This window comes from Mustela putorius, unplaced genomic scaffold (assembly GCF_011764305.1).
Source record: "Mustela putorius furo isolate JIRA1106 unplaced genomic scaffold, ASM1176430v1.1 tig00003937_pilon_pilon_pilon, whole genome shotgun sequence".
NCBI lineage: Eukaryota > Metazoa > Chordata > Mammalia > Carnivora > Mustelidae > Mustela > Mustela putorius.
Genome location: NW_025422082.1, coordinates 1,220,493 through 1,232,144, shown reverse-complemented (window position 1 = coordinate 1,232,144; position 11,652 = coordinate 1,220,493). Strand labels below are relative to the sequence as shown.

The 11,652-nt window shown below is 42.6% G+C and overlaps 1 pseudogene; it reads left to right on the top strand.

Moving 5' to 3' along the window:
- The first annotated feature begins 309 nt into the window (after window positions 1-309).
- On the top strand, window positions 310-473 carry LOC123389010 (annotated as a pseudogene).
- Window positions 474-11,652: the final 11,179 nt, after the last annotated feature.

Sequence of the window (11,652 nt, the reverse complement as noted above, 5' to 3'; positions counted from 1 at the left end):
ACTTAGGAGATGGAAGGGGAGAAATGCAGGGCTTCTACAGAGAGATAATAAAATGTTACTACACACATCTCTGGCTCAAACAGCTGAGAGTAAAAGTTGGTGCCCCTGTCTATAAACTCACACCTGAACATCCCTGAGGCTCTCATAATGGAAGGAAATAGCTTATATCTGGGATTAAAGTCTGAGCAGGAAGATGTTATAATTTACCTCAATCGCCTCAGAATTTACTGAGTTATTACTATTCAACTAATAACTTCTTTCTCTCTGTTCTCATGATGCTTGGTATACTTTTAAACTTTAGAATTCACCATTGCTTCTCGGCCTTTTGGCTAAGATCAAGTGTAGAATTCACCATACTGTACTATAGTTATTGGAAGGGACCATTCTTCTAACATACTGTGAGAACTTTCAGAGCAAGAACCAGATTATATTCATCTCCATATTCCAATGGCCTGGATACATGAATGTGGTTTCAATGCCTAGGTCCCAGGAGGTATAATAGATGACCAGTCCACTCAAACTATCTCCAAACGGTAAGCATCAAGCTGACTGAAAAGGCTTTTCAAATATATGAGTGCGAAAAGTCTATATATTCTTTGTTAAGAACACGAAGTACATTTGTGGATAAAGGAACACTGTATTTTTATAGACTTAATTGTTTTATAATTTCTTCACACCAAAAAACATATGTTTTATAATATTTAAGTTTCTTAAAAGAAAGAAATAAACAGCAGTCCCAAGAGATTCTGCTCATTGTTCTAACAACAAATAGGTTTTCAGCCTGCTTTATGAAGTTTCCTTGCCTTTATATCCAGTGCTTTTGTGAGGATGTATAAACAGGATTGTTAGTGTTCTCCAAAGAACAGAACCAATAGGACATATCTAGATAGATGTAAGAGGATACTTATAGAAATTAGCTCGGATGACTCTGGAAAACAACATGGAGTTTCCTCAAAAAGTTGAAAATAGATAAATACCTACAATATTTGTTGTATATAAATAAATACCCTACAACCCAGCAATCACACTACTGGGTATTTACCCTAAAGATACAAATGTAGTGATCTGAAGGGACACATGCACCTGAATGTTTATAGCAGCAATGTCCACAATAACCAAACTATGGAAAGAACCTAGATGCCCATCAACAGATGAATGGATAAAGAAGTGGTATATATATACAATCTAATACTATGCAGCCATCAAAGGAAATGAAATCTTACTATTTACAACAATGTGGATGGAACTAGAGGGTATTATACTGAGTGAAGTAAGTCAATCAGAGAAAGACAATTATCATATAATCTCTATGATATGAGGAATTTGAGATGCAGGGCAGAGGGTTTGAGGGGTAAGGAAGGAAAAAATGAAACAAGATGGGATCAGGAGGGAGACAAAGCATAAGAGACTCTTAATCTGAGAAAACAAACTGAGGGTTGCTAGGGGTGGGGAGTAAGGAGAGGGTGGTTGGGTTATGGATATTGGGGAGGGTATATGCTATGGTGAGTGCTGTGAAATGTCTAAGCCTGATGATTCACAGATCTGTACCCCTGGGGCAAATGATACATTATATATTAATAAAAATAATTAAATAAGAAAATCCACAAAAATTTAACCAACATTATTTTTATACCAGAAATGCCCATGTCAGCATAATGAAAAAGACAAATAAAAGACAAATAATGCCTTAGTATTTTCATAAAAAAGAAAAAAAAAGAAAGAAAGAAAGAAAGAAAGAAATTGGCTCACATGATTATGGAGGCCAAGAAGTCCAGAGTCTGACATTTGTTCTATTCTGGTCCTCAACAGATTAGATGAGGCCCACCCACATTAGAGAGGGCAACTTTCTTTACTCAATCTATTGATTCAGAGACATACCTAGAAATAATGCTTAAGCAGTTATCTGAGTATCCCTCAGCTCAGTCAAGTTAGCATATAAAATTAACCATCACAAGGTCTAAAGTTCTTTCAGGTTGAAATTTACATACAGCCTGCTCTAGGAGAGAGTGTGGAGACTCCTGCTGCCAAAAGACAGGACCAGGCTTGCATCTGGGAATAGCCCCTCTCTGTGCCTCCACTCAGAAAAGCCAGTTCCCTTCTCTTCTTGTGCTATTACACTTCTGGTGGTCAGCATGTCAGCAACCCATAATCAGAAAATCAAAGCAAGAATTAAAATTCCATGGATCAAAACACATGTATTTCATATTTACATGTGTTTTGAAAAATGCTGGAGACATACCTAGCATGGGTGAATCTGGTTATGGGAAATTTCATTAGGAATATGTCTCTAATTGGATTTCTTTTTATAGCATATATGTGTACTTTAATAATTCAATATTAATAGTAATAATAAATATATTTCATTTAGGAAAAATATATGGGGATAAGAGAAGTGGAAAAAGAGTAAGTCCTGTACCCAGGGCTCCCCTACCTGCTGTTTACCAGGAGCCACTGGAGAAAGACTAATCAATAGAGTCAGCCTGACCTCTTACCCTGTACCCACTCACATTGCTGTGGTGATGGCAGTCACTGAGGGAGGCTCAAGGCACGAAGTCTCTTGAGATTTGAGTGGGGCAGCTAGGTGGAGTCCTGGAATGCTAGAGTTACAAGGGGCTCTGAGCACCATCTATTCTCACCCCGTGCTTTAGAAGTGAGTCAGCTGAGGCCTAGCTGCCCAGGATCACACAGCATCCCAAAGGCAAAGCTAGAAATAGAAACCCTAGCCTAATGGTATCCAATCTTGTTCCGTTTCACCCAACATAACTGTCACTCTCATTTGTAGCTGCTGACATTCAGAATTTTGAGTGTGATTACTAAACCTCCCTCTCTAAGCCCTTCTTCAAAAGAAAAGAAGGGAAAAGGAAGGAGAAGGGGAGGAAAGGAAACAAAGAAAAAAAGGGAAGGAAAGTGGGAACAGGCTCATCTTATTGCTTAGGTGAAGAAGGAAGAAGAGAGCCCCCTTTACATCCATCTGCGCCTCTGATTCTCAGATGCAAGCAGTCTCTTCTGACACTGTTTCCCCAGGTGACCTCTAGTTAAGATGAATATCAAAAGTGGGGAAAGACAGAATGTGACTGTCTGTACAAGATGGCCAAAGTAAGAGACTCCCAGGGCAGCAGAAATAAGGCAGGACCCCAGGGGACTCTTCCTGGGATGAATGGCAGAGGGAGAGGACGCTTCTTGCTTGAACTGTGCTCACTTTGACAGGAAAATAACTCTTTCATCTTTCTTTTCCCCACTGTAAGCAACTCAGAAAGAGGATGGCATGTCTCCTTCATTACATGTGGAGGCAAACACTTAGTGCCTACACATGCATGTAGATTAATTTTTGCCCCCTGTCGCCTTTATGTTTTGGAAAGTCAGACTCCTTTGTGTAATTGCTTGATGAAGCTTTCAGATCCATTCTGTCAACAGAAATTATACAGTCAAAAAATGAATGCCACCCCCACCCCACCCGTATATCAAGGAGAAAGCATCTGACTAACTCTGAGGATGTGGGCTTCCAGAAGCAGCACCCAAGCCCCTGGTCTCCTGCTTACCCTTCTGACCCAGCCCAGTCTCCAGACCCTACCATTCACTTTCTACCTTCCAAGGATGGTTGCTAGGAGACAGAGATAAAACTGGACCCATCCATTGACTGTCCATTTGGGGGAGAAATGGGCCAAGAAAAAGAACACACGGCCTTGATGTTACAGATGCTGTCAGAAGGGGACTTCTCTATGATGAGTCCCTTGCAGCACAGAGAAGGGGGCCTCTCACACTCAGCAAGGAGTCTCTCACTCATTCACTGATGGTGTTTTTCAGAGTGTTTGTCTAAATTAACAGAATGCACACACACACACATTTTCTTCATGTTAATAAAGTCAAAGCACATTTATAAGCTCTCAGGACAAGGGGGGTATATGTTTGTATCTCCCAAGATTCATACATTGAAATCCTAACCCCCAAAGATGATGGTATCAAGAGGTATGACCTTTGGGAGGTGATTAAGTAACTTGGTCACTAAGAAGAGAGCTACCTTAGAAGAGAGCCCACAGAGCTCCCTAACCCCTTCCCTAACTCCTGTGAAAACACACCAAGATGGTGCCAACTGTGAACCAGGAAGACCTGCTGGCACCTTGATTTGGGCCTCTTATCCTCCATAAGGTGAGAAATAATTTTCTGTTGTTCTTAGCCACCCAAGCTATGGTATTTTGTTATGGCAGCCCAAATGAACTAAGGCCATGTATCAGTGAGCTTGGGCTGCCAGATGGAGTAGCTTAAACATTTTTATCACAGTTAAGGAAGCCAGAAGTTCAAAATTAAGGTGTCTAATGAAGCCTCTCCCCTTGGTTGGTGCCAGCCGCCTACTGTCTGTGTCTTCTCATTGCCCTTCCTCTTTGTGTAGGTATGGAGAGACAGATCTTCCATTCTTCCTCTTCTTATAAGACTGCCAATCCTATCAGAGTAGAGCCCCACTTTCATAATCTCATTTAACCTTAATTATCTCTTAAAACCCCTTTCTCCAAATACAACCACATTGAAAGTTGGGGCTTTTGCTGTAAGAATTTTGGGAGGACACAATTTGGTCCAAAACAGAGGGAAAGATAACCTACATTGGTCCTCTGGCCAAGTGATGAGTCAATTTTTTTATGTGAATATTATGGCCATCTGTTCTGTATCTTAAAATTCATGGCATTAGGACTTTTTAAAACTGGGATAATAAATACAGCTTTATTTTAATCATATACCTGGGAAATACAAATTAGGAAGGAGCCATCATTCCCTATGTGTTCTGGAACTTCTTCCATTTTACAGAAGGGAAGACTGAGGCACGAGAGTAAAAGAGGTGATTCCTTCTACCTTGCTAGTGCCCTGCAGCCATACTCAGTATGGCCAGGGAAGTGTCCCCATAAGAGCATGGAGCCCATGCAGGAGAGATGAACTTGATCTATTTCTTTACTGGGGGCCCGACATAGTGCCCCCCAACAGGGGCCCCTCACCAAGCCCTGTGGTGTGGAGAAAAGGCATAATAAAGCATTAGCCCCACCACATACTTTAATCTGCATAGAATTTTTCTTCTTTCCTCAGCATTGAAACCAAGATTTTGATAATGCAGGAACAGCCAGCATTTCCCACATGATGTGACATTTCTTCTTGTCCATTAAGCCCTCCACAAGTCTCCCTCTGCACAGCTGGCAAGAAACACAGACAGAGAAGTAGGAGGGCTCTTGGGCAGCCCATTTCTATCCCAGCCCAGAGGTCATTTCCCAGAACCCCTTCTAACTTGCTTCTGCTTGATCTGCCACTTCCCAGCTGTCTGGCTTTGGGCACAATACCTGACTTCTCTGAATCTCAGCTTTCTCATCTGTGAAATAGATACTAAAGTTCCCCTCACAGTGCTGGGATGAGGATGAAGCAAAGTAATGTATATAAAGAGTGTGCAGGGTGTCAAATAGCAAACGAATCCTCCCTAAATAATCTTCCCTGGACACAAAGGGAAGTGTGCCAACTGAGTTGGAAGTAGATTACAGAATATTTGCACTTAAAAATGCAGCCCAGAGGGGCGCCTGAGTGGCTCAGTGGGTCAAGATCCCAGGGTCCTGGGATGGAGCCCCGCATGGGTGGGGGGGGTAGTCTTTGCTCAGTGGGGTGTCTGCTTCCCCCTCTTTCTCTGCTTGCCTCTCTGCCTACTTGTGAGCTCTGTCTGTCAGATAAATAAATAAAATCTTTTTTTAAAAAAGTGCATCCCAGAGCAGAGAAGCTAAATGGTAGATGGGGGCTGGAGAACCTGTGAGATCATCTAGCCATTCGGTGCACAAATACAGGCATGAGAACATTGCTTACAGAAGTAACATGGTTTGCTCAAAGTCACATAGCTGTCAGAGAGCAGAGCTGGGCTCCCATTTGGGCAAGTAGATTAGGGCCCCTCCACAGTCCTACTTTTAACCCAAAAAGATTGTGAAGGCAGCTATTATTGGAGATGTAGCAACAATTTCTAAGCCGAAACTATAGTGTTTCTAAATTCCTAACAGATATTAATCTTCTAGATTTGGAAGTAAGAAATCAGAATTCCCAAAATCATATTATTTTTAAATACTTCCAACATTCTTCATACTCTTTATTATTATGAATATATTTCTCAAGAAAGCTATTTAGTAAACAAAGAAAATTCAGTTTAGTAATATTTACAAAGAACTGCAGCCCATAGTGAATATTCAAACTCCAGAAAGCACCAGAGAACATTTCTGGGTAGTGTTCAAATAACACAGCATCCAGGTCTCCCAGCCAGATTAATAACATTACATAGAATCGTATATCAAATTGCCAATTTAGGGAATTCTTTTATTTCCCAAACCTGTTATTTCTTAGGACATCATTCAAAGTATCTATACACAGTACACTACACATATAAACTTAGTAATATGTACCTCACATGCATGAGTGAGTCACCCTTAGCAGCAGATGGGACCATAAACACAACCTTAACTTGACAATGACTACAAAAAAGACTGACTAATCAGACTGTGACCCTATCTCTCTTGCCTTCTTCTGTCCCCACTACTAGACTATTCTCCTTAACCCTCAATTCCACACCTTATCATTTCTTGCTCATGCTTTTAACCTGATCTTAGTGGACTCCATCAGAGCTGAAAGATATGTATATCTTTCATTCTCCCAGGAGACTTATAAGACTTTCTCCCATTTCATGATTCTCAACTGATTTTTCTCAGGATTCAGGATTCAAAAAAACCCACAAATCTCTATGAGAAACACCAGAAAGGATTTCTCACATGAAAACCTGAGGCAGACATGTGACCTCCTCCCTGCCCCATGGCTTGTGCTCTGTGAGGGACTCTGGCTTGACACAGGGGACACAGAGGTCACACCATGGGACACAGAAGGCAGCAACATAGTTTAGGTGTTCATCTATCCAACCGAGTAGTATGCTGGACCAGGAATCCTCCTGGGGTCCAGCACACTGTATGAGTTCCCTGTAGCTGCCATTACCACAAGTGGGGTGGCTTCAGCAGCAGAAACATGTTCTGTCACAGTTATGGAGCCTAGAAGGCTGAGGTCAAAGTGTTGGCAGGGCACACTCCCTTGACGACTCCAGGGGAAAACCTTTCCTACAACCAGTCTCCCAAAGAAAGAACCTAGCTTTGTCCCATCCTAGCTTCCTAGCTCCTGCAGTCCCCGGCACTAGCTGGTACATTGCTGGTACAGGTAATGTACTAGTACAGGTACCTTACTCTGGCGGCCATGGTCACTGCCACCATCTTCAAGGACCCTCTTCCTGCTGTGTGCTCCTCTTTCCAAATCTTTCATTCCTTAGAAGGAACAGTCATGGGGCACCTGGGTGGCTCAGTGGGTTAAAGCCTCTGCTTTCGGCTCAGGTCATGGTCTCAGGGGCTCTCTGCTCAGCAGGGGGCCTGCTTCCTCCTCTCTCTCTGCCTACTTGTGATCTGTCAAATAAATAAAAATCTTTAAAAAAAAAAAAAAAAAGAAGGAACAGTCATTCCATTTAAGACCCACACTCTCTCGGTATGACCTCATCTTATCAACTACATCTGAAAGACTTTCTGAATAAGGCCACATTCACAGGTACCAGGAGTTAAGACCGCTGGAAACACAATTCAACCCCAAACCAGCTCCAATAGTAACCAAGTCAAACATGGTTCTGGCTAGTCCAGAGTCTACCAACTGAAAGGGCAAGTACTTTCAGTGTAATGAGCATCACCTGGGGACAAGGGAAGCATGGACTACAAGTGGAGTAAGAAGAGAAGCAACTCACTCAGTGTGGTAATCAGGGAAGGGTTCCTGGAGGAAGAGGCATCTATATGGCATAAGCAGGATTTGGCATGTGGAGGGTGCCAGAAAAAAAATGCAGCAATGAATGGAGCCCTGGCATTAGAAAAACAAGGTCTTTGCATTTGCCCAAGCTGTCTCATTTGCTAGAAAGCAGGTCTCCAAGATCTTAAGAATGGCTGCCTCCTTCTAGGCCTCAGGCCTCCACTTAAATGTCATGTCATTGGAAAGACAGTCGCTGGCCAGGTTTATCCACTCTTCTCTATTCATCACCCTAATTATTCCCTTCAACACATTATCACAACCTGCTTTGGGTACTTACTTGCTCACTTATCATCTTCTTTCAAAACCAGAAGTCTGTTCCCTAAGTACAGTGATCCACCACCTGTCCCATACATACGCATGTAGTACTCAACACAGAGCCTGGCATATCATACATGATAAAAATGAATGAAAAAATGATTATCGAGTACCTGAATGAACAAACCAGAATGTAGGTTCAATGTGGTTTGTTTGAAGATTTCAAAGAAGGAGGTGGCAAGACAGAAAACTGGGGAGTAAACTGTGAGCCAGAGTATTCAAAGCCTGTGGCAGGGAGAGGGGGTAGGACTTGTTCTAAGTCCAATGGAGAACAGGAGTGGACAAGGTGGGATCGGGTGGGGAGTGCCTTTAAACAGATGAGTGTGTGGAGGGTAGTGCTCAACATCTAGCAATGGGCACAGATCCTGCGTTCTCAGCGAGAACAGATCTTGAAGAAGATTTGCACTTAGCAAGTGCATTGCACAAAGTAAATACTGACCGGTTGAATGAGTGAATATATGAACAAGTTTCATATACAAAGCCGTTCACTTCCAGTTGGATACCAGGAGTCAGGAAGAGGTCATAGAATTCCTGTTTTCCTAATAACTCTGAAGTTTTCTCTTCCTGAGAATTTTAGGAGGCTAATTTTTGCTTCATTTTCTTCTTCCACCCTCTTAGACCAAGGAGAAAGAGGCCTGTGCATTATTGAAAGAAGACAACCATACCCAATGGCAGAAGCTAAAAGAAGCAGGAGCCTGCAGGTGAGAGCCAACTTCACCAACTTCACCAGCTTCAATCAGCTCTGAGCGGGCTTCACAGGCATGCTCCTGCTGCCAGGTTACAGTACCTCCTGCTGCGGGAGCCCCTGGCAGCAGCTCTGCTTAGAGAGAAAAGCTGGAGCAGACTCTTTTGAAGGCCCTGTGCTTCACCAGGTTCAGAGGCCGCCAGCAGCTCCCTCCCACACTCCCCACAGGGACTGGAAGGTCATCAGACACCTGCAAACTACAGATCTCCTTTTGCATCTCCCCAGCATAGGGTTTTCAGGCCCCTGGGTATTTCCCTTCTTACTGTGAGCAGGAACTGAAAAAGACTAGGCTTGGTCTGGTTTTATTTTATTTTATTTTTTTCAAGCCAAGATGTTGTCACTGTCCATTGCTGCTTTTACTGATGTCACTGCTCACTGCAAAGACTGAATTTGTTGGGTGAGACCAGAGAACCTCTGGAATTCTAAACAAATCAAGGGTGTCAAAGGTATGTTAGTTCATTTCCTATTGAGATGTGGAAGATATAATTCAATTACCAAGCATATTAAGTCCCTCCATGTGCCCTGTTCCAGAAGGCAGTGGTGGATGGTGATAGTGTGGCAAACCAGACCTTTCATCCACCAATAAGAGCTTAAGTTGGTGCAACATCTATGTAAAGTAGCTTGGCAGGACTTATCAAAATAATGAAAACATGAACCCTTTGACATGACTTTTCCATATCTAGGAATTTATCCTATAGATGTAGTTACACACATGTGGAATGTGAACCCAGCTTTCCATGGTTCAAAAAACACAGGCTTGGAAATAGCTGAGATGTCCATCTATAGGGGACTGGTTAACATAATGCTGTGTTCAGACAAAGGAATACAAAACAGCTATAAAAAGAACAGATACACCCTCTATGTAATTCATGTGGAAGGATCTCCAAGCATATTATCTATTGTTGCACAAAAAATTCATTGGCTTAAAGCAACATTTACTATCTCATAGTTTCCATGAGCAGGAATTTGGGAGCAGCTCAGCTGGGTGGTTCTGGCTCAGGGTCTCCCATGAGGCTGGAGACAAGTTACCAGCTGGGGCTAGAGTTGTGGTCATCTCAAGACCTGACTAGGGAAGATGAAGGACCTGCTCCCAGGTCATCCTGTCACTGTTGGCAATGTCCACACTCACACAGTTGTATGGCAGCCTCAGTTGCTCTCTTCACAACCCTCTCTCTGCTAGGCTCTTTGAGTGACCTCAGGACATGACAGCTGGCTTCTCCCAGATAAGTGATTCCAGAAAGAGTGAGCTCCCAAAACAGAAAGGGCAGTTTGTTTATAACTTCATCTCTGAAGTGACACCCCATCACTTCTGCCCTCTATGCACTAGAAACAAGCTACCAAATCCAGCCCATAGTCAAGAGGAAGGGAGGCCACCTCTTAAGAAAATGTGTATCAAAGAATCTGTGGACATGTCTTTAAAATCACCACACCAAGATAGATTTCTAGGCAAAAAAACAAAACAAAACAAAAAAAGTACAGCGCAGTTTGTATGGCCAGATACTACATGTATAACAAGAGGAAATAGCTATATGTATTTACTGGCAAAAGCATAAAATCTCTCCAGAAAGATACACAATAAACTGTTAATGTTGGTTGCCTCTAGGGAGAACAATCTGGTAATTTAGAAGCAGGATGGAGAGAGAAGCAGCTTTATACTAGGTATCCTTGCCTACCTCTTCAATTTAAACCCATGGTAAATTACTTGTTTTTAAAGAAGAAAAATCACAATCATTCGATTATTCCATTAATATTTACTGAGTGTCATGGTACAAGACCTCAGGGAGTGTCCATACCCTTTAAGAATTTACAGTGTCACTCAATAAATGAGATTCCAGCAGAGTTGAAACCTTTGGGAAACAATTTGTTTCCAAAGAAGTTGAAGGTCAAGTGTACTTCCCAGATAGAAGACCCCACGTAGGTGCTGTTGGAAGACTCTGTTAGTGAGAAGTGCTTCTGTGGGCCTCCAGTGGAAAATGCAGAATGAGCCGAGAGAAAGGGTGGCAGACCAGTTGTGGGGGGTGGGGGTAAGACATGAAAAAGGGACCGAAGTGGGACTGTGGGGGTCGCAAAGGAGAAGGTGGGGCTCTGGGAAGACCAGCCAATATAGCTGGAGGTTTGTGTTCTTTGCTCATTACTTTTCCCTAACTCTTCTGCCTTTGAAGAGAAGCCTGTGGTTCTACCTGAGTCACCCCATGAAAATGAATATGATGTAAAAATTGGGCCTCTGAACGCTCCTGAACTACAGAAATCATTCTGATGCTAGAAAATAGATATCCATTCACATCAGATCAAATCAAAGGAAGTTTCCAAAGGGTTCAAGGAATCTCACAGAGCCTGAGTAAAGCTGAGCCTAGTGACATGAACTTGGAACTGGAGAGCTCTAATTCAAGATCTCTCTCTCCTCTTGGGCTGCAAGCTCTTCTGGGCCTGCCTCTTTCTCTCTATACCTGTGTCATGTCTCCCTTGCTACCCATCTCTTCTTGACTTGTTACAGTGTCTGCTCCCATCTTGTTTCGAGTTGAATTGTGCCTCCTTCCATCCATATGTTGAAGTCCTAATGTCCAGTACCTCAGAATGTGACCTTATTTGAAGATAGGATCACTATAGGCATAATTAGTTAAGATGAGGATGATTTTTATGATTATGGTAGGCTCTAATCCTGTATGACTGTGTCCTTACAAAAGGGGAAAATTTGGATACAGACACACGGGGAGAATGTCATGTTAAGACGAAGCTAGAGGTCGGAGTGCCAAACAGGA